Source organism: Panthera leo, chromosome D1 (assembly GCF_018350215.1).
Source record: "Panthera leo isolate Ple1 chromosome D1, P.leo_Ple1_pat1.1, whole genome shotgun sequence".
Lineage (NCBI taxonomy): Eukaryota > Metazoa > Chordata > Mammalia > Carnivora > Felidae > Panthera > Panthera leo.
In genome coordinates this window covers 58,472,317-58,495,130 of record NC_056688.1, presented here as the reverse complement: position 1 = coordinate 58,495,130, position 22,814 = coordinate 58,472,317, and the positions used below count along the sequence as shown (strand labels likewise).

At 35.8% G+C, this 22,814-nt stretch overlaps 1 protein-coding gene and 1 pseudogene across 3 annotated transcripts in view; one reads left to right on the top strand and one right to left on the bottom strand.

The window, feature by feature from the left end:
- The window catches only part of FCHSD2 (FCH and double SH3 domains 2), a 303,773-nt gene that overhangs the window by 252,420 nt on the left and 28,539 nt on the right, over positions 1-22,814 (bottom strand). The window lies entirely within an intron of this gene.
- On the top strand, positions 14,241-14,398 carry LOC122201575 (annotated as a pseudogene).

The window sequence follows — 22,814 nt, the reverse complement described above, 5'->3', positions numbered from 1 at the left end:
TTACTCAAAAGCAATAAAGACAATAAAAAACATACATGCAAACATGATCTCCAATAAAACTAGGAAACATATGAAATATAAGTGAAAGATAAGCCAAAAGAGAGACAAACTGGAGAAGGAGGGTGAATATAAGGCACAAGGCTCCAAAACTCAAGGGGGGAGGTGTCTACATTTCTTCAAGTATACTTCCTGAGGTATAAAATTTAAACCACATTTGCAACAACGAAAACAGGGGACGTGGGCTGGGGAAAGAGCTTTGTTGTTCACAATTTGAAGAAGTAGAGGAGACAGTACTAAATTAGGAATCACATAAACAAGCTACACTAGCAGAAATTAGGTTGCTGGTGTGGCAAAAAGATAGTGAGACAGCTGCACTACCAACGGTCCGATCTTCTCTGGTAAAGGAGAAATAAAATAAATTAATACACACAAACCTGGTCGTAAAGAAAATTACTGTAGATCTGGAAGGCTGTAGCTACCCTGAGATACCTACAAAAAGTAGTACGGGGAAAACCCCCTTCATTCAAAAAATAAATAACCCAAATGTAAATTTTAAAAAAGGAAAAACAGTAGCCAAAGGACACTCATGAGAAAAATGCTGCCATCAAGCAAATGAAATATGTAACCAATATTTCAAATGAACTTTTAAAACTTAATAATTTTAAAAACTAATAAATACCACTTTCAGATCAAATTACAATGTTCAAATGCCAAGAGAAGAGCAGTGGAGAAAGTGGGGATTCCCTCTTGTTCCTGATGTTAGGGGGAAAGATTTGTCTTTTGCCACTGAGTACAGCTGACCCTTACACAATACAAGCAGTCAAAAATCCATGTATGGCTTTTGACTCCCCAAAACCTTAACTATGCATAGCCTACTGGTGACTGTAAGCCTTACCAATAACAAACAATTAACACATTTGTATGTTATATCATATACTGTATTCTTACCATAAACTAAGCTACATAAAAGAAAATGTTATTAAGAAAATCATAAGGAAGAGAAAATAAATTTATAGTACTGTACTGTATTTATCAAAAAAATTTGGACCCACATGGTTCAAACCCATGTTGTTCAAGGGTCAACTGTATAACGAATGTTACTGTGGGTTTTTCTATGAGCCCTGTATCATATTAAGGAAGTTTCCGGGGCACCTGGTGGCTCAGTCAGTTAAGCATCTGACTCTTGGTTTCAGTTCTAGTCATGGTGTCATGGTTCACTAGATCAAGCCCCATGCTGGGCTCCAAGCTGATAGCTCGGAGCCTGCTTGAGATTCTCCTTCTCCCTTTCTCTCTGCCGCTCCCTCCCTCTCTCTCAAAATAAATAATTTTTTTAAAAGGAAGTTTCCTTTTATTCCTAGTTTACTGACTGTTTTTTAATATATTTGTCTACATTTTTTGAGTATAATTGACACAGGATGCTACATGTGTTTATATGTGTTACAATATTTCAGGTATATGACAGTGATCCAACTTCTCTTTAAGTTACGCTATGATCATCACAAGTGTAGCTACCATCTGTTACCACACAGTGCTCTTACAGTATCATTGACTATATTTTCTATGCTGTGCCTTTAGTTTACTGAGCAGTTTTAACATGAAAAGGTGCTGAATTTTGTCAAATGCTTTTCCTGTCTCTATTGGCATGATTATATGGTTTTGTCCTTTGTTTTATTCGTATGGTGTATTTCATTCATTGATTTTCTTATATTGAACTTTTACATTCCTGGGATGAATCTCACTCTGTCAAAGTGTATAATCCTGTAAATGTGTTGTTGTTTTTTGAGAATTTTTCCATCAATGTTCATAAGGGATATTGATCTGTAGTTTTCTTGTGATATCTTTGTGTGACTTTCATATCAGAATAATGAGGACCTCATAGAATGTGAGTGTTCCCTTCTCTTCTTTTTTTTTTGGGGGGGGGGGTTGGGGGGAGTGTTTGAGAAGGACTGGTGTTAATTCTTCTTTAACTGTTTAGTAAAGTCCACCTATGAAGATGTCTACTCCTAGACTTTTTGTTGGGAAGTTTTTAATTACTGATTCAATTTCATTATTTGTAAAAGGTCTGTTGAGAATTTCTATTCTTTTCTAGAATCAGTTTTGGTAATTTGTGTGTTTCTAGGAATTTGTCCTTTTCATCTAGGTTATCCAATTTGTTGGCATACAACTGCTCATAGTACTCTCTTTTAATACTTTTTATTTTAATGGTAGAATAAAGAGTAATGCCCCCATTTTCATTTCTCATTTTAGCTATTTGCATCTTCTCTCTTTTTTCTTAGACTAGTTAAAGATTTGCCTATTGTTGAGCTCTTCAAAGAATCGACTTTGGTTTCATTCATCTCTCTACTGTCTTTCTATCCTCTATTTCATTTATCTCTGATCTAATCTTTTTTTAAATTTTTTTTTTAACGTTTATTTTTGAGACAGAGAGAGACAGAGCATGAGCAGGGGAGGGTCAGAGAGAGAGGGAGACACAGAATCTGAAACAGGCTCCAGGCTCTGAGCTGTCAGCACAGAGTCCGACGCGGGGCTCGAACTCACGGACCGTGAGATCATGACCTGAGCCGAAGTCGGCCGCTTAACTGACTGAGCCACCCAGGCGCCCCTTTTTTTTTTTTTTAATTTTTTTTTTCTCTGATCTAATCTTTATTATTTTCTCCCTTTTTCTGGTTTTGGATTTGGTTTGCTATTTACTAGTTTCTTGGGTGTAAAGTTAGGTTGATCTGAGATCTTTATTTTTAATGTAGGTGTTTAGAGCTACTAATTTCCCAGAGTAGCTTCACTGCATACTGTAAGTTTTGGTATATTGTGTTTTTGTTTTCATTCCCATCAAAGTATTTTCTAATTTTCCCAGTGATTTCTTTTGACCCACTAGTTATTTAAGAATATGTAGTTCTGGGGCGCCTGGGTAGCTCAGTCAGTTAAGCATCCTAGTTCAGGTCAGGTCATGATCTTGTGGTTCACAAGTTCAAGCCCCACGTTGTTGTTCAACAAGGATGCCAACAAGGATGCCACAACCATTAAAAGGAGAAAGAATAGTCTTTTCAACAAATAGTGCTACAAGTGAATTTCCATATACAAAAGAATGAAATTGGACCCCATCTCATTCCAAATATAAAATTTAAGTCAAAGTGGACCAAAGATTAAATGTAATAGCTAAAACTATAAAATTCTTAAAAGAAAGTATAGGAGTAAATCTTCAAGATCTCCAATTTGGCAATAGATTCTTAAATGGAACACCAAAAGCATATCAAGAAAAGAAAAAAAAAAAAGTAAAACAACTTCATCAAAGTTAAAAATATGCATCAAAGGACATTATCAGGGCACGTGGGTGGCTGAGTCGGTTAAGCCTCCGCCTCTGGCTCAGGTCATGATCTCAGTTTGTGGGTTCGAGCCCCGCATTGGGCTCTGTACTGACAGCTCAGAGCCTGGAGCCTGCTTCAGATTCTGTGTCTCTTCTCTCTCCCTCTGCCCCTCCACAGATCATGCTCTGTCTCTCTCTCTCTCTCTCTCAAAAATGAATAAATGTTTAAAAAGTTAAAAAAAAAACAAACAAAAAGACATTGTCAAGGATATTAAAAGAAGGGTTGCCTGGCTGGCTCAGTCAGTAGAGCATGTGACTCTTGATCTTGGGATTCTGAGTTCGAGCCCCACATTTGATGTAGAGATTACTTTCAAAAAAACAAAAGGAAAGAATATGAAAGGGAAGGAAGGAAAGAAAATGAAAAGACAATAGAATAGGAAAATTATTTGCAAATCATGTATCTGATATAAGGGCTTAATATCCAGAATACATAAAGAACTCTTAAAAATCTATAGCAAAGAGACCAATGACCCAATTTTAAAAAGGCAAAAGTAGGGGATTCTGGGTGGCTCAGTCAGTTGGTGTCTTAGTCTTGATTTCAGCTCAGGTCATGGTCTTACGGTTTATGGGATCAAGCCCCACGTCAGGCTCTGAGCTGACAGCACAGAGACTGCTTGGGATTCTCTCTCTCCCTCTCACTCTGCCTCTTCCCCTCCTCATGTTCTCTCTCTCAAGATAAATAAAACTTTTTTAAAAATTTAAGTTAAATTAAAAAGGCAAAAGTATTAAATATACATTTTTTCCACAGAAAATATACAAATGGTCAATAAGCACATGAAAGCACATGAAAAGATGTTCAACATCCATTAGTCACTAGGAAAATGCGAATCAAAACCACCGCAAGTTATCACTTCAGACCCACTGGAATGGTTATACACAAAAGCAAGAGAACAAATACTGGCCAGGATGTGGAGAAGTAAGAACCTTCATACATTGCTGATGAGAATGTAAACCAGTACAGCTTCTAGAAAACAACTTGACATCCTCAGAAAATTAAAAATAGACCTACCCTATGACCCAGCAATAGCACTGCTAGGAATTTACCCAAGGGATACAGGAGTACTGATGCATAGGGGCACTTGTACCCCAATGTTTATAGCAGCACTCTCAACAATAGCCAAATTATGGAAAGAGCCTAAATGTCCATCAACTGATGAATGGATAAAGAAATTGTGGTTTATATACACAATGGAATACTACGTGGCAATGAGAAAAAATGAAATATGGCCTTTTGTAGCAACGTGGATGGAACTGGAGAGTGTGATGCTAAGTGAAATAAGCCATACAGAGAAAGACAGATACCATATGGTTTCACTCTTATGTGGATCCTGAGAAACTTAACAGAAACCCATGGAGGAGGGGAAGGAAAAAAAAAAAAAAAAAGAGGTTAGAGTGGGAGAGAGAGCCAAAGCATAAGAGACTCTTAAAAACTGAGAACAAACTGAGGGTTGATGGGGGGTGGGAGGGAGGGGAGGGTGGGTGATGGGTATTGAGGAGGGCACCTTTTAGGATGAGCACTGGGTGTTGTATGGAAACTAATTTGACAATAAATTTCATATATTGAAAAAAAAAAAAAGAAAACAACTTGACACATCCTCAAAAAAAGTAAACACAGAATTACTATGTGATGTAACAATTCCACTCCTCAGCATACTCACAAGAAGTGAAAAATTAAAACAAAAGCTTATAGACCAAAGTTCATGGCAGTGTTATCCATAATAGCCAAAAAGTGGAAATAACCCAAATGCCCATCAACAGATCAATGAATATGCAAAATGTGGTACATCCATAAAATGAAATTTTATTTAGCCATAGAGAGTAATAAATACTGATATATATTACAACATGGATGAATTGCAAAAAATACTTGGTAAGTGAAAGAAGCCAGCCACAAAAAGCCACTGTATTTATAGGTTCTCCAGAGAAATAGAACCAAGATGATGTGTATATGTATAAAAAGATATTTATTTTGGGGCGCCTGGGTGGCTCAGTCGGTTGGGCGTCCGACTTCAGCTCAGGTCACGATCTCGCGGTCCATGAGTTCGAGTCCCGCATCGGGCTCTGGGCTGATGGCTCAGAGCCTGGAGCCTGTTTCCGATTCTGTGTCTCCCTCTCTCTCTGCCCCTCCCCTGTTCATGCTCTGTCTCTCTCTGTCTCAAAAATAAATAAAACGTTAAAAAAAAAAAAATTAAAAAAAAAAAAAGATATTTATTTTAAGGTACTGGCTCACATGATTATGGAGGTTGGCAAATCTAAAATCTGCAGGGTGGGATAATAGGCTGGAGACCCAGAGAAAAGCCAATGTTGACATTTAAGTCAAAGGTCATCAGGCTGGAGACCCACAAAGGAGCTGCTTTTAGGTCCAAAGGCCATCTGCTGCAGAATTCTCTTACCTGGGAAGGAAGCCAGTCTTTTGTTCTATTCAGGCCTTCAGCTGATTAGATGAGGCCCACGATATTATGGTGAGCAATCTGCTTTATTCAAAGTCTACTGATTTAAATATTAGTCTCATACAAAAACATCTTCAGAGGAACATTCATATAATATTTGACGCATGTCTGGGCACTGTGGCCCAGCCAAGTTGACATATAAATTAAAAATTACAGCCACATACTAAATGATTCCATTTTTATGAAATGTTGAGAGAAAGCAAATCCATAGAAATAAAAAGCAGATTAATCATTGTCATGAGCTTAGGGAAGGGGGTGAAATGGCAAGTGATTGCTTATTTGTATGGGGTTTCTTTCAGGGTAATAAAAATGTTCTGGAATTAGTGATGATACTTGTACAACACTGTGAATATACTGGAAACCACCTAATTGTATACTTTAAAATGTTAAAATAAGCATAACTTTCTGTTATGTTAATTTTACTTAATATTTGTTTTTTACAGTTTATTTTATTTATTTTGAGAGAGAGAAAGCAGGGGAGGGGCAGAGAGAGACAGACACAGAATCCGTCAGTGCAGAGCCCAATGTGGAGCTCAAACCCACGAACAGTGAGATCATGACCTGAGCCTAAGTTAAGAGTTGGATGCTTAACAGACTGAGCTACCTAGGTGCCCCAATTTTACTTAACAAAATAACTTATTGATATTTCCTGTGAATAAGATCCTGTCAATAAGAATACATCTGTATTATGGCACATTGACCCACGAATGGCACTTTTCCATGGTACGTGACACTTTTTATTGCTAATGTTCAGCATATAAATGAATATTTATAGGGTACTGGCATCAAAAAAAAAAAAACCCACATGGGGGCACCTAGGTGGCTCAGTCAGTTAAGCATCTGACTTCGGCTCAGGTCATGATCTCACGGTTCATGACTTCGAGTCCCACATCGGGCTCTGTGCTGACAGCTCAGAGACTGGAGCCTGCTTCAGATTCTGTGTCTCCCTCTTTCACTGCCCCTCCCCCGCTCACACTCTGTCTCTCTCTGTCTCTCAAAAACAAACATTAAAAAATAATAAAATAAAATAAAATAAAATAAAATAAAATAAAATAAAATAAAAATGACACATAGACCTACAACAGAATAGAGAGCCCAGAAACAAACCCACGTATATACAGTCAACTAATATTTGACAAGGGAGCCAAGAATACTCAATGGGAAAGGACAGTGTCTTCAATAAATGGTAGTGAGAACACTATCCACATATAAAAGGATGACACTGGACCCCTATTTTATACCACTTACAAAAATTAACTCAAAATAGTTAACTGTAAGACCTGAAACCATAAAACTCCTAGAAGAAAACATAAGGTAAAACAGTTCCTTGACATTGGTCTTGGCAATAATTTCTTGGAAATGATACAAAATCACCAGCAGCAAAAGCAAAAATAAACAAGTTTTACTACATCAAACTAAAAACCTTCTGCGCAGCAAAAGAAACAATCAACAAAATAAAAAGGCAACCTACAGACTGAGAGAAAATATTTACAAGCCAAATATTTGATAAGGTGTCACTATCCAAAATACATAAGAAACTCATAGAACTCAGTAGGAAAAAAAAATAATAATAACCCAATTAAAAGGGGGAAGAGGACCTGAAAAGACAGTTTTCTAAAGAAGACACACAAATGGTCAACAGGTACATGAAAAGGTACTCAACATCACCAATCATCAAGGAAACATAAATTAAAACCAAAATGAGATATTATTTCACACCTGTTCGTATGGCAATTACCAAAAAGAAAAGAAACAAGTGTTGGCCAACGTGGAGAACACATAATCCTTAGGCACTGTTGGTGGGAATGTAAACTGGCGCAACCACTATGGGATACAGTATGGAGGTTTCTCAAAAAATTAAAAATAAAACTACCACATGATTCAGTAATCCCACTTCTGGGTTTGTATCTAAAGGAAATGAAATCAGCATCTTGAAAAGATATCTATATCCCTGTATTCAATATAGCGTTATTCACAATAGCCAAGACACAGGAACAACCTAAGTGTCCACTGACAGAAAAATGGATTAAAAAAGCATGGTCTGTGTGTGCACGCACATGTGTGTATACATACATACACAAATATATACGTATACACAATGACACACACAAAAAAGGAAATCTAGCCATTTGCAAGATCAATGGAAATTGAGGGCATTATACTAAGTGAAATAAGTCAGACAGAGAAACATGCTGTATGATCTCACTTATATGTGGAATCCAAAAAAGCTAAAAAATCACAGACAGAAACAGAATAGTTGTGGCTAGAGGATGGGGGAAATGGGGAGATGGTGGTCAAAGGGTACAAATCAATACAAGATGAATAAGTTCTGGGGTATATCATATAGTTCTAAATGTACATCAGAGTGGCTATAGTTAACAATTGTAGATTATACATTGAAAGTTGCTATAAAAAAAAAAAATAGACCTTAAATGTTCTTACCACACACACAATAAAGTTAATTATGTGATATGATGGATGTGTTAACTAACCTAGAGTGGTAATCATTTTGCAATATAGACATGTATTGAATCATCCCACTGTATACCTTAAGCTTATACAATGTTCTATGTCAATTACATCTCAATACAGCTGGAAAAAAAATGAAATTCAAATGAAATGCCTTAACCAAAAACTGTCAAGAAACTAGAAATAAAAAGAAACTTCCGGGGTTCCTGGGTGGCTGAGTCAGTTAAGGGTCTGAATTTTTATCTCGGCTCAGATCCTGATCTCATTGCTCATGAGATCAAGCCCTGCAATGGACTCTGCACTGACAGCACAGAGCCTGCTTGGGATTTTCTCTCTCTCTCTCTCTCCCTCTCTCTCTCTCTCTCTCTCTCTGCTCCTTCCCTGCTCATGCACAAGCATGACTCGCTCACTCTCAAAATACATAAATAAACTTAAAAAAAAAAAAAAAAAGAACCTTCCTAGACCTGATTAAGGGCATCTATTAAAACTCTACAGATAAAACATGTGCAGTCTCAATGATTTTGACCTAAGATTAGGAAGAAAGCAAAGAGATAGAAAGTAAGGATGTCCACTCTCATCACTTCCATTCACTAACTGGTACAATATGAAAGGGCAAGAAAAGGAATGAGGCATAAGAATTGGAAAGGAAAAAGTCAAATTATCTTTTTTTTAGATGACATGATTATGTACAGGGAAAAAAAAATTTTTTTTTTTACAGGGAAAATATTAAGAAATCCACAGAAAAGCTACTAAATTAGTAAATTTAGCTAGGTCACAGGATATAACCTAATATTCAATATTCACTTCCATATCAGCAATGAACAGTAAGAAAATGAATTTTTTCAATGCTCCATTTACAATAGCATCAAAAAATAAAATGTTTATGGATAAATTTAACAAATGATATGGAATACCAGACGCTGAAAAATGCAAAACACTGTGAAGGAATATTAAATATATTAAATAATAAATAAATGGAAAGATATCCTACGTTCATGGACTGAAAGACTTTTATGTTATTAAAATGACAGCTCTACTGGAACTGAAAAACAGAGTCAATACAGTCACAATTAAAATCCTAGCAGGCCTTTTGAAGAAATTGACAAGTTAATAAGCTTTCTATTGAAAACAAAAAATCTAAAATAGCTAAAACACCTCTGAAAAAGAACAAGATGGGAAGATTTACATTACTTAATTTCAAGACTTACAATAAGACTATAGTTATCAAAACAGTGTGGTAGTGGCATGAAGATAAACAAATAGCTCAGTGAATCAAAATAGTATCCATGAAAACACACACACACACACCCCAAGTGATTTTCAACAAAGATGCAAAAGCTAATTCAATGCAGCAAAGATAAGTTTTTCAACAAATGGTGATGGAACAATAAACTTGAAATGGATCGTGACACTAAATGTTAAGCAGGGCACAAAAAAGCAAAAGCCATAAAAGAAAAATTTGATGAAGCAGATTTCACCCAAATTTGAACCTTTTATTCTTTGAAAGACACAAGTTAAGAAAATGACAAAGCAAGCCACACACTAGGAAGGAGAAAAATTTATCTTATAAAGGGCTCGCATAAATAACACTTACAGTTCAACATTAAGAAGTCAAACAATCCAATTTTTATTTTATTTTTTTAAATATTTTTTTTAACGTTTATTTTTGAGATAGAGAGAGACAGAGCATGAACGGGGGAAGGTCAGAGAGAGGGAGACACAGAATCTGAAACAGGCTCTAGGCTCTGAGCTGTCAGCACAGAGCCCGACACGGGGCTGGAACTCACAGAGCGCGAGATCATGACCTGAGCCGAGTCAGCCGCTTAACCGACTGAGCCACCCAGGCGCCCCCAAACAATCCAATTTTTAAATATGGGCAAAAGATGTGACCTGGCATTTCACAAAAGAAACTATCTAAATGGTCAACAATAATGAAAAGATGTTTAACATCACTAGTCATTAACGAAATGCAAATTAAAATGACATACCACCAAACACCCCAATAGAATTACTGAAGTTAAGAACGCTAACAATATCAAGTGTTTATGAGGATATGGTACAACTGGAATGCTCATACACTGCTGACAGGAATACCAAATGGTACAGCTACTTTGAAAACATTCTGGCTGTTTCTTATCAAGTGAATACACATGTATTAAATAAAGGACCCAGCAATCACACTCTTAGGTATTTACCGAAGAGAAATGAAAACAGGTCCACGCAAAGGCTTGTACACAAATATCACAGCAGCCAAAAATGTAAACAGTTTGTAACAGCTAAAAACTGGAAACAATGAAATGCCCATCCACTGGTGAATGGATAAACAAATTGCAATATACCCTTACTATGGAAAACTACTTAGCAATAAAAAATGAATAAAATATTAAGATATGCAACAATATGAATCTCAAAAAACACTGCACTGAACACAAATTACACTGAATAAAATACGTTAAACACAAAAGTACCTACAGTATGATTCCATTTATAAGGAATTCTAGGAAAGACACAGATATAATGACAGAAAGATCACTAGCTGTCTGCAGCTGGGGCATCACAGGGCACAAGAAAACATTTTAAGCTGATGGAAATGTTCCGTATCTTGAGCGTGGTGGTGATAATTTAATTACATACAATTACTAAAAAAATCAAACTATGTACACTTGAAAATGATTTTTATTGCAGGCAAATCATACCTCAATCAAGTTGAAAGTAAATAAAACATAAAAGTGGAAAATAAATAAAAATTAAGTAACACCACTTCAGAATCTGCAAAAGACTGACATAAAAAATTTTTGGTTTATCATTTCTGAAAAGTCAAAGTGCTTCCATTGTTACAAGATTTGATTTAGAGTTAGTTTAGGATCATTGCCTGAACCTCTATGCTGGACCAAGTATCTGTCTGCTACATTCCCAAAGCATGTATCTGTCATACTGCTAACTACATTACAGTGAAAATATCTCTGTATAATGCTAAGTGAGATACAACACTCAGAGAAAGACAAATACCATATGATTTTCACTCACATGTGGAATTTAAGAAACAAAACAAATGAGCAAAGGAAAAAAAGAGAGAGAGACAAACCAAGAAACAAACGCTTAACTAGAGAGAACAAACTGATGGTTACCAGAGGGAAGGTGGGTGGGGGAATAGGTGAAACAGGTGAAGGTGATTAAGAAAGGAGTGTACTTGTCATGATGAGCACTGGGTAATGTATGGAAATGTTGAATCTATATTACACTATACTAATAGCATATGTTTTATATATTAATATATGATACTGTACTATATACTATCAGACAATTCTGTATACCTAAAACTAATACAACACTGTATATTAACTTTACTGGAATTAAAATTAAAAAATAAATAAAATAGGGAATACATACACAGAAAAAAAGTACCTGCATTTGTGTCTATCTCCCTTACATATCTTTGTACCTCCAAGCATTAAGTTTGACGCCTGGTACGCAGATGCTCAATTAAACTGAAATGAATCTATACAGAACTTACACATAAACTACAGATACATATACTTTTCAAGAAAAAAGTTAAGAAATGCCAGAAAAGAAAAAAGCGCTTGTTAACATCAGCTTTCTTTACATTACTTTAGAGTGTACACAAATTTATTTTAGATATTCACAAAATCTAATTATAACAAGCCATATTAATTTGACATGATATTCCTCTAAGAATCCCACACATCAAGCAAATCCTCCTCCAGAGGTTTGTAAAAGCCTTTAAAAGTTCCCCTCATTAAAGTATCCTTTAGTTTTGTAATATCTGAAACAAGGTGCCAAATGTTCCAGTAAATACTACCAGTGCAAGTGCTAAGGCAAAAAGTATCAAGAAATGTTTTCTGTTACCAGCTCCAGAGGACCCAACAGTCACACTTCCCCACTATGCACAGAGCTCATCTTAAATGTAGGCTAGACTATGGGGCATCTGACTGGCTTAGTCCATGGAACGTGAGATTCTTGATCTTGGGGTTGTGAGTTCGAGCCCCATGTTGGGTGTAGAGATTACATAAAAAATGAAAATAAATTCAAGCTGTAATATAAGCACTAGGAGCTGCACTGCAATTCCAGTGCAGGTCAGTTGGCCTGCCATTTGGCATTAGTGAAAAACCCTCTGCACACTTTATACCTCGTACAATTAAATAACACACAACATGACATCATTTCACTCTACGTCTCCTAATCAGAAAAGACTGTACAAACTTACTAATGTAAGGCAAGAGAGTTGCAGGACTAAATGGTGAAATTCTAATATAGTTTAATTACATTTCAACAGAATACATTCATTTAAAAGCAGGCCAGCAATGGACTGAGCCACAGAGACTGACATGCAGCAACATTAATCCCTGTTAAGTAAAGCATTTCAAGATCTTCAGAGTCCCTTCCCATCTTATCCCCTCTGCCCTTCACAACAACCCTGTGAAACCAGAAAAGGTTATTTCCACCCCATAAATGAGGCAAGTTACAGACGAGAGCAATTTAAAAACACACACAATTGCTAGTAAGTAGTTCTGGTTAGGTCGGGGGAGAAACTGGGGAAAGAACCTAGAACCAATTTTATTTAAGACATTTTCCGTGATAAATAATATGAAACTTGGTGATAAAAATGAAGCCAAGGATAAAGAGAATAAGGACAATGAAACAAATAATCAATTTTACATTATCTCCATATTTTATTGCCTTCCCTTCCACTGTCTACAGTACACCCTCATATAAGACATCACCATATGCCTCACTAATCTCACTTCCCTAGAGAAGATCTCGGAAACAAAAATACAGTAGGGAAGTGGAAAGAGAATAGGTTAGGAGTCAGAGATCCTGAATTTTTCTAATCCTGGCTTTGGATAAGTACCTTCATCTCTTTGAGCAACAATTTTTACATCTGCAAATCACATATATCTTACTAGGTTGTTTTGAAGATTAAGTGAAATAAATGGATATAGAAGCACTTTGGGAAATATAAAGGACTCAGCTAATGCTTATTATTAGGCTACAAATATGTGGTACAAAAATTCATAATAGGTGTCTTACAGAATTGTGTTAATAAATCCAAATTATTTTAATTATTTATAAGTTTTACACAATCATATATACAATCACTTTAAAAAATATTTGTTGAGGGGCACCTGGGTGGCTCGGTAGGTTGAGTGTCTGACTTCAGGTCAGGTCATGATCTTGTGGTTTGTGGGTACGAGCCCCGCATTGGGGTCTCTACTATCAGTGCAGAGCCTGTCTCAGATTTTCTGTCTCACTCTCTCTCTGTCCCTCCTTCTGTCTCTCTCACTCTCAAAATTAAACATAAGACTTTTTTTTAATTAAAAATTTTTGTTGACTGAATAGACTATTCCAGAATTAACAATAATTTTTAAATCTGTTAAGTCCAAATGAAGAAAATGCACTGTATTACAGAACTCTAAAATCTGACAAGGTATTTGGTAAAATAAGTACCTGTAAAGTTAGCTGGTAAAAGTAAGGCTTCGATCTTCACAGGATTCTCTACAAGCTAATATTTGCATCCAAAGATTTCCAGAACTACTTAAAAATCATAAAATCAGAGAAATGAGAAACTTTAGACATCACGTAGAGAACACCTTTGATTCACAGAAAAAGTGACTGAGGCAAGAAAGAATTTTATACAATTTTCAAATTTCCCTTACTGGAGCTGGGAGTGTGTAGAAGAGAAGGACATCAAAAACAAAATGAAGCAAGAATTTCTTCCAGTTAGGGTCTTAAATCTGCATTCCCCTCATCAAAAAATCCTTGAGTACAATAACAAGAAAACAGCTATAGGAAGTTACTGAATTTCTGCAGAATTAAAAAATTTATGGCTAGAATACTACAATTCCAATCATAACATTGCCTAAGAATTTCACATTTTGACAGAGATAGAATAATATCCTACAGGATTAATAAACATATTTATTTATAAATAAATATTGTGGATCACTTCTCAGGCTTTTGGCTGAAATCAAGTGTAGAATCTGTTCTTATCAGTTTAATAAGTACTGTGGAAAATTTAAAAACTACCACTGGATATCCAGAACTCTGAACTTCTTATAGCCTAGTTCATAGATCTATTACTATTTACTGGAAAATCTGTATTTTTTTTTTTTTTTTTTTTTTTTAAGTAGGCTTCATGCCTAGTGTGGATTCCAATGCTGGGCCTGAACTCATGACCCGGAGATTGAGAACTGAGCTAAGATCAAGAGTTGGACACTTAACTGACTGAACCACCCAGGCACCACTGGAAAATCTGTGTTCTTTTTTTTTTTTAATTTTTTTATTTATTATTTTTGAGAGAGTGAGTGGGGAAGGGGTGGGGCGGGGGGGGGGGGGGGGGCAGTGCAGATAGAGGATCCAAAGCAGGCTCTGTACTGACAGCAGAGAGCCCGATGCGAGGCTTGAATTCATGAATCGTGAGATCACAACCTGGGCCGAAGTTGGACACTTACCTGACTGAGCCACCCAGGCGCCCCTGGAAAAGCTGTATTCTTAAAAGTGCTTTGTAATATCTCCCTAAAATTAAAACTTTATATATTTGAATACACACCTAATTTAAGTCTAAGAAGTTTACTTTGGTCAACATTTGCTTTACACATGTCACATAAAACTGATCGAGCAAAGACGCAAACTGAGAGTGGTGTCTCCAGACACCACTTTTTAAAATACAGTAAGAAAGCAACAGTGATCATCTCTGGATGACAGGACCACGGAGTGATTTTAACTTTCTGGGAACATTTTTCAACATGGAAGTACAACTAAAAATATAAACCCACATCCATGTAGTTACCACAAATGTTAAACTTACATTTTATTTGCTTCAAATGTATTTCGGGGAAATGTAATTGCACAATATACTAAAGTCTACCAGTTCTAGAACTGATCCACCTTCTCTTCTAAGAGACGACCAATACCATGTGCTTCCTACCCAAGTTTTTATACTTTAAATATACAGATTTCTACCAACAGTACATAGTATTTTGTCATTCTGCAACTTGGGTCTTTCCGGTAAATGTTAAGACTATGAGATCTACCCAAGAGATGTATTTCTTTCAACTGTTGCATTATATTTCATCATACATTTATACCACTATTCATTTATTCAGCCATCTCCCTAAAAAGCACTTTAAATTGTTACCCATTTTTTGCAATTATATAACAATTTGTTCAGTTTTTTTAATATAATATGCATATAATAAAATGCATAAATTTTATATATGTATTATGTGAGTTGTGACAAACATATACACCTGTGTAATCCAAATGCCTATCAAGATAGAGAATGACAGCATCATCCCAGAAAGTTCCTTCATGCCCTTTCCTGGACAATTCCCTCTCATAACCTGCAGAGGAAACCACTGTATTGATTTCTTTTCCACCATAAATTAGTTTTGCCTATTCTTTTTTTTTTTTTTTTTTTTTTATTTTGAGAGTGAGAGCGTGAGCTGGGGGGGGGGGGGAGAGAGAGAGAGAGAGAGAGGGAGAGAGAGAGAGAGAGAGGAGAGAGGCAGGGAGGGAGGGAGAGGGGAGAGAGACACGCAGAATCCAAAGCAGGCCCCAGGCTCCGAGCTGTCAGCACAGAGCCCGATGTGGGTCTCAAACTCACAAACGGTAAGATCATGACCTGAGCTGAAGTCAGACGTTTAACCAACTGAGCCACCCAAGTCCCCCAATTTTGCCTATTCTAATACTTAATGTAAATAAAATCATACAGTTTATCTCTTTATGTGGTTTTACTCAGAATGTTTTCCTTGTCTGCACTGTTCTGTATATCCATAATTCACTTTTTTATTACTGAGTAATAAAATATGTAAAAGTTTATATATAGTATATATAAAGGTTTTGTCTTTTATTTGGGGGGTGGTGTTTATCTCATCATTACTGATTCCCATTCACTGCATTGTGATCAGAAAATATGATAATACAATAATGATGTTTGCAAACTTCTATTGAGCCCTTACCACATGGCAAGGCACTGTACTGAACTCTAACCCTCACAATAGCTCTGAGGAGCACACTATTATCATTTCCATTTTACAGATGAGAAACCTGAAGCACAGGAGGTTAGGTGACTCATCTAGGTCATACAGGTAAGGTAGAACCAGAATTTGGCTCCTGAGCCCTCTTAACCATGTACTACATAAAATGTATGGTATCATTTCCATGGAATTTGTTGAGACTTCCTTTATAAATAATTACATAATCTAGTTTTGTAACTGAAAAGTATATTCTCTTTATTAAATACAGAATTCCATATGTATGTAATTAAGCTTATTAATTATGGAATTCAAATCTTGTATATATTTTTATTTGAGATTAAAATCTCCCACTAGGACCACAGATTTGTCAATTTCGCCTTATAATTTTATAATTTGTACTCTTTTATGCTTACGTGATCTTCCAGGTGGATTATTCCATTTATCTTTAAGTATCTTTTTCCCTATTAATAAAAGTTCAATTCTACTTCATCTAATAAGGGAATATCATTTCTCCTTTTAAAAGCATTTTCTTTTCTTTAAAGATTTTTTTTAAGGCAATCTCTACAACCCATGTAGAGCTCAAACCTACAACCCTGAGATCAAGAGTCGCACGCCCTACTGACTGAGCCAGTCAGGTGCCCCTCTTTTTAGAAGTATTTTCTAACATATTTTACTGCTTTATTTTCAACTTTCAGTATCATTTCAACTTTCAAAAACACATCATTAGGTTTTTTACATACTTGGTACATAAGTATAGATCAACCTAGATATTAAATTTTTACATTAAAAAGAAGCAAAATTAAAAAACAAACAAGCTGGGGAGGAGGAGAATATTTGAAATTAACAAAGCAAACAGCCTAAAATATATATAAAAAAAAAAAAACTCTCAATATTCAAACAGAAAATTCAACTATGGACATGCAATGGGCTGAATGTTTGTGCCCTTCCAAAATTCATACATTGGAATCTTAATGTCCAATTGATAGTATTAGTAGGTGGGGCCTTTGGAAGGCACTTAAGTCATGAGGATGGAACCCTTCACATAAATGCAAACTAGTGCCCATATAAAAGAGGTTCCAGAGAGATCCCTAACCCTTTCAGCCATTTGAGAACACAGCAAGAATGTACCGGCTATGACCAGGAAAAGGACCCTCAAGAGAGAACACAACCATGCCGGCACCTTGATCTTGGGACTTCTCAGCCTCCAGAACCATGAGCAATAAATTTCTATTGTTTATAGCTACCCAGTCTGTGGAAATGTGTTATAGCAGCTCAAATGGATGAGGATGGGACAAATGATTAACAAAACATGCAAAATAATGTAAAATAGTCAAACAAGAAAAAAATCCAACCTTGCTAATAACCAAAGAAATCCAGATTTAAACAGTAATGCTATTGCCTATTAGAATGCCCAATATTAGAACAATACTAGAATAATGATACCACATCCTGTGGCCATGTCTGGAAATAAGTACCTACACAGGGCAGGGGTATGCAATATGGCAGCAAGTATAAACAACCATTTAAACAGTATATAATGTTTGACCCATCAACTCTACTTCTCGAAATGTATCCTAAAAATATAGTTACACAAATAAGAACATCAACCAGCATGTTACACTAAAAATTAGGTACTATAGTGTAGTATAAACTCTTTAGATAAACAAAGGAAAATAAAACTTGAGTTTAACAACAATGGAGACTTTATTTTAAAATTTACTAAAAATTGATATGGTTAACAACGTCTCAATCGATAACAAATATTCCTTCAGCATCTACATACCAGTCTATGAAATATACAAAGAGAAAAGACAGTCTTGCTCTCAAAAAACTCACAGTCTGGAAGGGAAAGTGTACACACACACATACACAACATACAATATAATGAATGGTCTAACAGGACATTACAGGAGCACATAGAATGAAAAACACAGGCTCCCCACAAAAGCTAAACTGGCACCTCCTCAAGCCAGTGTGTTGTTGTTATTCCATGTCTGTTTAGAAAATAGGCAGAATGCTGCCAAAAGGAGGGAGGGCAATGAATAAGCTGCAGAGCTCAGCACACACACATGCACCAAGAAAATTCTCCAATTCTCCTTTTTTTCCTCACATTTTTCCCAGAAGGAAGTTCTGGTAAATGCAATTTTCCCCCCATCTCATACTTCAAGTACTGTTCTGTTATGCCCCACTTAAGCTAGGTAGTTTATTATTTCAACTCTGCACAGAGGAAGGATAACAAAAAAGGAATAAGAGAGGGGACATAAAAGGCTTCCCAAATTAAAGTATTCTAAACATAAAATTTTAATAAAATATTTAAAAATTTAAAAATGTGATCTTGGACAAGTTAGTGAATCTCTTTGGGCTTAGGTTTCCTCACCTATATGAAGTGAATACCTACCTCTCAAGTGCTGAGATTTTTTTTTTAATTTGTTTATTTTGAGAGAGAGAGATGGGGGGGGGGGGGGCAGAGAGACAGAGGGAGAGAGAGAATCCCCAGCAGGCTCCACACTGTCAGCACAGAGCCCAACGAGGGGCTCAATCTCATGAACCATGAAATCATGACCTGAGTTAAAATCAAGAGTCAGACAGTTAACTGACTAAGCCACCCAGGCGCCCCTCAAGTTGCTCTGATTTAAATGAAATAATAGATGTTTAAGCACTTTATAAACAGAAAACCAACTTGTAAAGCTTAAAACAACAAAGTCTTAACAATTAACAATTAAGGACCAGGAAATGTCTGTATCTTTAGATACCCTGTGTGGGTGTGTGGATGGGTGTGATGTACAAAAATATTCACTGCAGCATTAACTAAAGTAAAATTTTGGAAACAAATATTGAACAATGGGTTAGTTAAGTACTGGGTAAGCAAAAAATAAAACAACACTGTAAATAATAGTTATTATAACAGTGGTCCTCAAGCTTTAACATACATGAGAATCACCAAAAAGGACTTGTTAAATCCTGGATTTCTAGGTCCCATTCCCAGAATGTATGATTCAGTAGGTTTGTGATAAAGCCCAAAAAACTGCACTTCTAACAAATTCCCAGTTAGTACTACTAATCTAGGCAACAGACTTTGAAAATCAAAATATTATAAAACTACTCATCTGTCCTTATCTCACCAAAAACAAAAGAATAATTTATATATTTATATATGTAGTTTTTTAATTATGCACATAAAAAGGGAGACAAACACCTAAAAACAAGCCAAACTACCACTGTCTTATTTGCCCAACACAGATGCATTAAAAGTAAAATAAACTTGAGGGGCGCTTGGGTGGCTCAGTTGATTAAGCATCTGACTTCAGCTCGGTTCATGATCTCACAGTTCATGAGTTCAAGCCACTTGTTGGGCTCTGTGCTGACAGATCAAAGCTTGGAGCCTGCTTCGGATTCTGTCTCCCCCTCTCTCTCTGCCCCTCACCTGCTCGCACTCTGTCTCTGTCTCTGTCTCTCTCTCTCTCAAAAATAAACATTTTTTTAAGTGAAATAAACTTGAAAAATTATTTCACTGACATTTTCAGCCTACAAAGAATCCACTGTTAATTTTTCAAGGTTGATTACCCAACTTATTATTTTATGTATCTTGGAAATCCACCTCTCCTGCAGTATCTATTATCCAAGGAAATATTTCCTGGAATGCCTCAGTTAAGGAAGAAAGCCTGAAATGCATATTAAACTGGTAACTCTTAGAACAGCAGTTCTCATCCTTACTTACAAATGAGAATTACCAACTATGCTTTTAAAAATGCATGTGCGCAGGCCTCTCTCCAAATCTACCAGCTCTGAATCTCAAGAGAAGGACTAAGCATCTGCCGTGTTGTAAAGTACACAGGTGACTCTTACTTCTACAATGCATTTCTTGGCATCTACCTTTAATTAAAGTTATGTTTAATTCTGAGAATTCAAAATATTTCAAAGAAGACAATGTTATAACATTGTGATGGAAATATTCAGGAATCCGAAAAAGCTCTATCATCTTCCTCATCACATAACCATCCTTTCCTCTCCCACCCACTTTCCAACATCACAAAAGTTGGGGAATATCACCTCTCAGACTGATCAAATGCAGTCTAAATAAAGCTGCTTTTTCTCTAGTAAATGTATGTGCTGACCAACTGAGTAATTTTAATTGGGCATTTTTGAACTTCTTTGTCTTTCGCTCTTGATACACTACAAATAAAGAGAAATAATGTCCTCAAATTGAGTTACCTGGAAAGAGACAATTTTATCACAGAGAAACTGAAGTCAAGTTTGTCATAATAGGCCCTAAGATAAAGAGAGTCACAAGACATCTTCCAAAGCTTTTTATCATAACATCCTTCAAAGAGTATTTAGGTCAAGTTAGTAAACATTTCATGATGATAGAAGATTACTATGTCCTTTCATTTTTCAAAAGTATTGAGATCATGGCGCGCGCGGGCGCGCGCGCGCACACACACACACACACACACACACACACACACACACACACACAAAGACCTGGGGGAGAAAAAAGACCTAAAACCGTATTATCAAGTAAAAAAAATTACAGGGCACCTGGGTGGCTCAGTTGGTTAAGCATCCAACTTCAGCGCAGGTCTGATCTCACTGTTGGTGAGTTTGAGCCCCTCATGAGGCACTGTGCTGATAGCTCTGAGCCTGGAGCCTGCTTCAGATTCTGTGTCTCCCTCTCTCTCTGACCCTCTCCTGCTCACACTCTGTGTCTCTGTCTCTCAAAAACAAATAAACATTAAAAAAATATTTTTAAAAAGATTAGTCGGTATTCATCAAGTTGCCAAAATCATCTTGTCAGGAGATCTGTGTAATCAAGTTCACCTTTGAACACCATGACTTTAAAAGTTTTCATCTATGATATATCAAGTTTAAGACCCAAATAATGACGCCAAGTTTTCTTTGCCAGGAAAAAAAGTCAGAGACATTTATTAGTCAGATAATCTTTTATTAAAGTGGAACACACATTCCTTCGAGATCCTGGCAGAAAACATATCAAACATTTTAATCAAATGAAAATGTTTGCTATTTCTATAGAATGCACATAAAAGTTAACACATAATTTTTTACTACATTACTTGTCTTTAAAAATCTTTACTGCAAGAAACATCTTATTCTTTATCCTTGAATTACACTGTACATTTAAAAGATATATCATAAAACTTTCACAGCCTTCTGCCTGGCAGAGTTACATAAAAATAAACTCTGAGGTCTTTTTTCTTGCTTTCTCTTTCTTTACAATGTTACTGATGTATAACATACAGGAGGTTTGAAGAATTTTAATATATGTGTACTAATATATCAAGACTAGACCTAGATCAATGACAAAAGACCCCACACTGACAAAACATGCATTGTCAAATCCATTTTTTAAATTTTAACAAAGTATTATAATTTGTTACTATTATTCTTTATATTGTTATAAACTATGGAACTCTGAAAATCTGGTATTTTCCTGCAAGTAAATTTAGGATTATTATTCTCTTCAGAAAAATATCTGTCCTCATCTATATAGCTATACAAAATGAAGCAATGTAATTCGCTAACAGCAGTTTATTTTTTAGGTAAGAAACATTTCAATAACTTTTGTAACTTACTGATTTCAAACATGTCAAGAATTATTTTTTATTACAGTGAGTTTACTAACTAATATAAAGTATTTTCATTCACCCAAAATAAGCTGATTCTAAGCTATTTGTGGAGTATATTTTATTTTAGGTACACAGCCAAAAAGTTAAAAATAAACATAGTTAGTTAGGTGGTCAGAATAGCAAGACAAGCTATTCAGAAACTATTACATCCTTCATTCAGTTATCACAAAACTGCCTGATCTTAATTTACATTAAAAAAAAAGACAGAAAAGGCATTTTTGACTATGGAAGTATCTCAAAATATAACCTAAACCTGATATAATTATCAGAAGAGCTAAGAGATTCCCTAGAAGTTCAGTGTCTCACACAATCCTTCAACAAGCCTGGATCTGAAAAAAACATGAAACTCCAGATCACATATCTTCTTCCACTCCTACACTAATCAGCCAGACTCAAAGATGTGCAAGGCATTGAATCTTACACCCTTCTTTGGTATCTATTCTAAGTAGTAGTTCTTGAAACAAGATACCATACTCCGTCCACAATGCCTGGACATGGTAGGCACTGAAAATAGTGTACCCCCAATTATTTAAAATAATCCCAAGTGAAAGACATCTGTTTTCTAACTTTCAAAAAAACTGAGTCCAGCTATAAAAACCAGGGAAAAGATGGTCCTATGTTCCATGGATTCCTACCAAGATCTAATAAAGGCTAAGAAAAGATACATGGAAATACTGTGAAAATTTCACTCGATTTCAACTGTTATTATCAAATGCCTTTAAAGACAGTTTTCAATGAGAGAAAGAACTTAAATTTTAAAAGTCAGGGATACACCCAGGTTCAAACGTAGTTCTTCCATTTCTTAGTTCTGATCATGGGCAAGACACTTAACCACTATGAGCCTCAGTTTCCTCATCTATAAAATGGGAATAATAATAATAACAATTGTAAT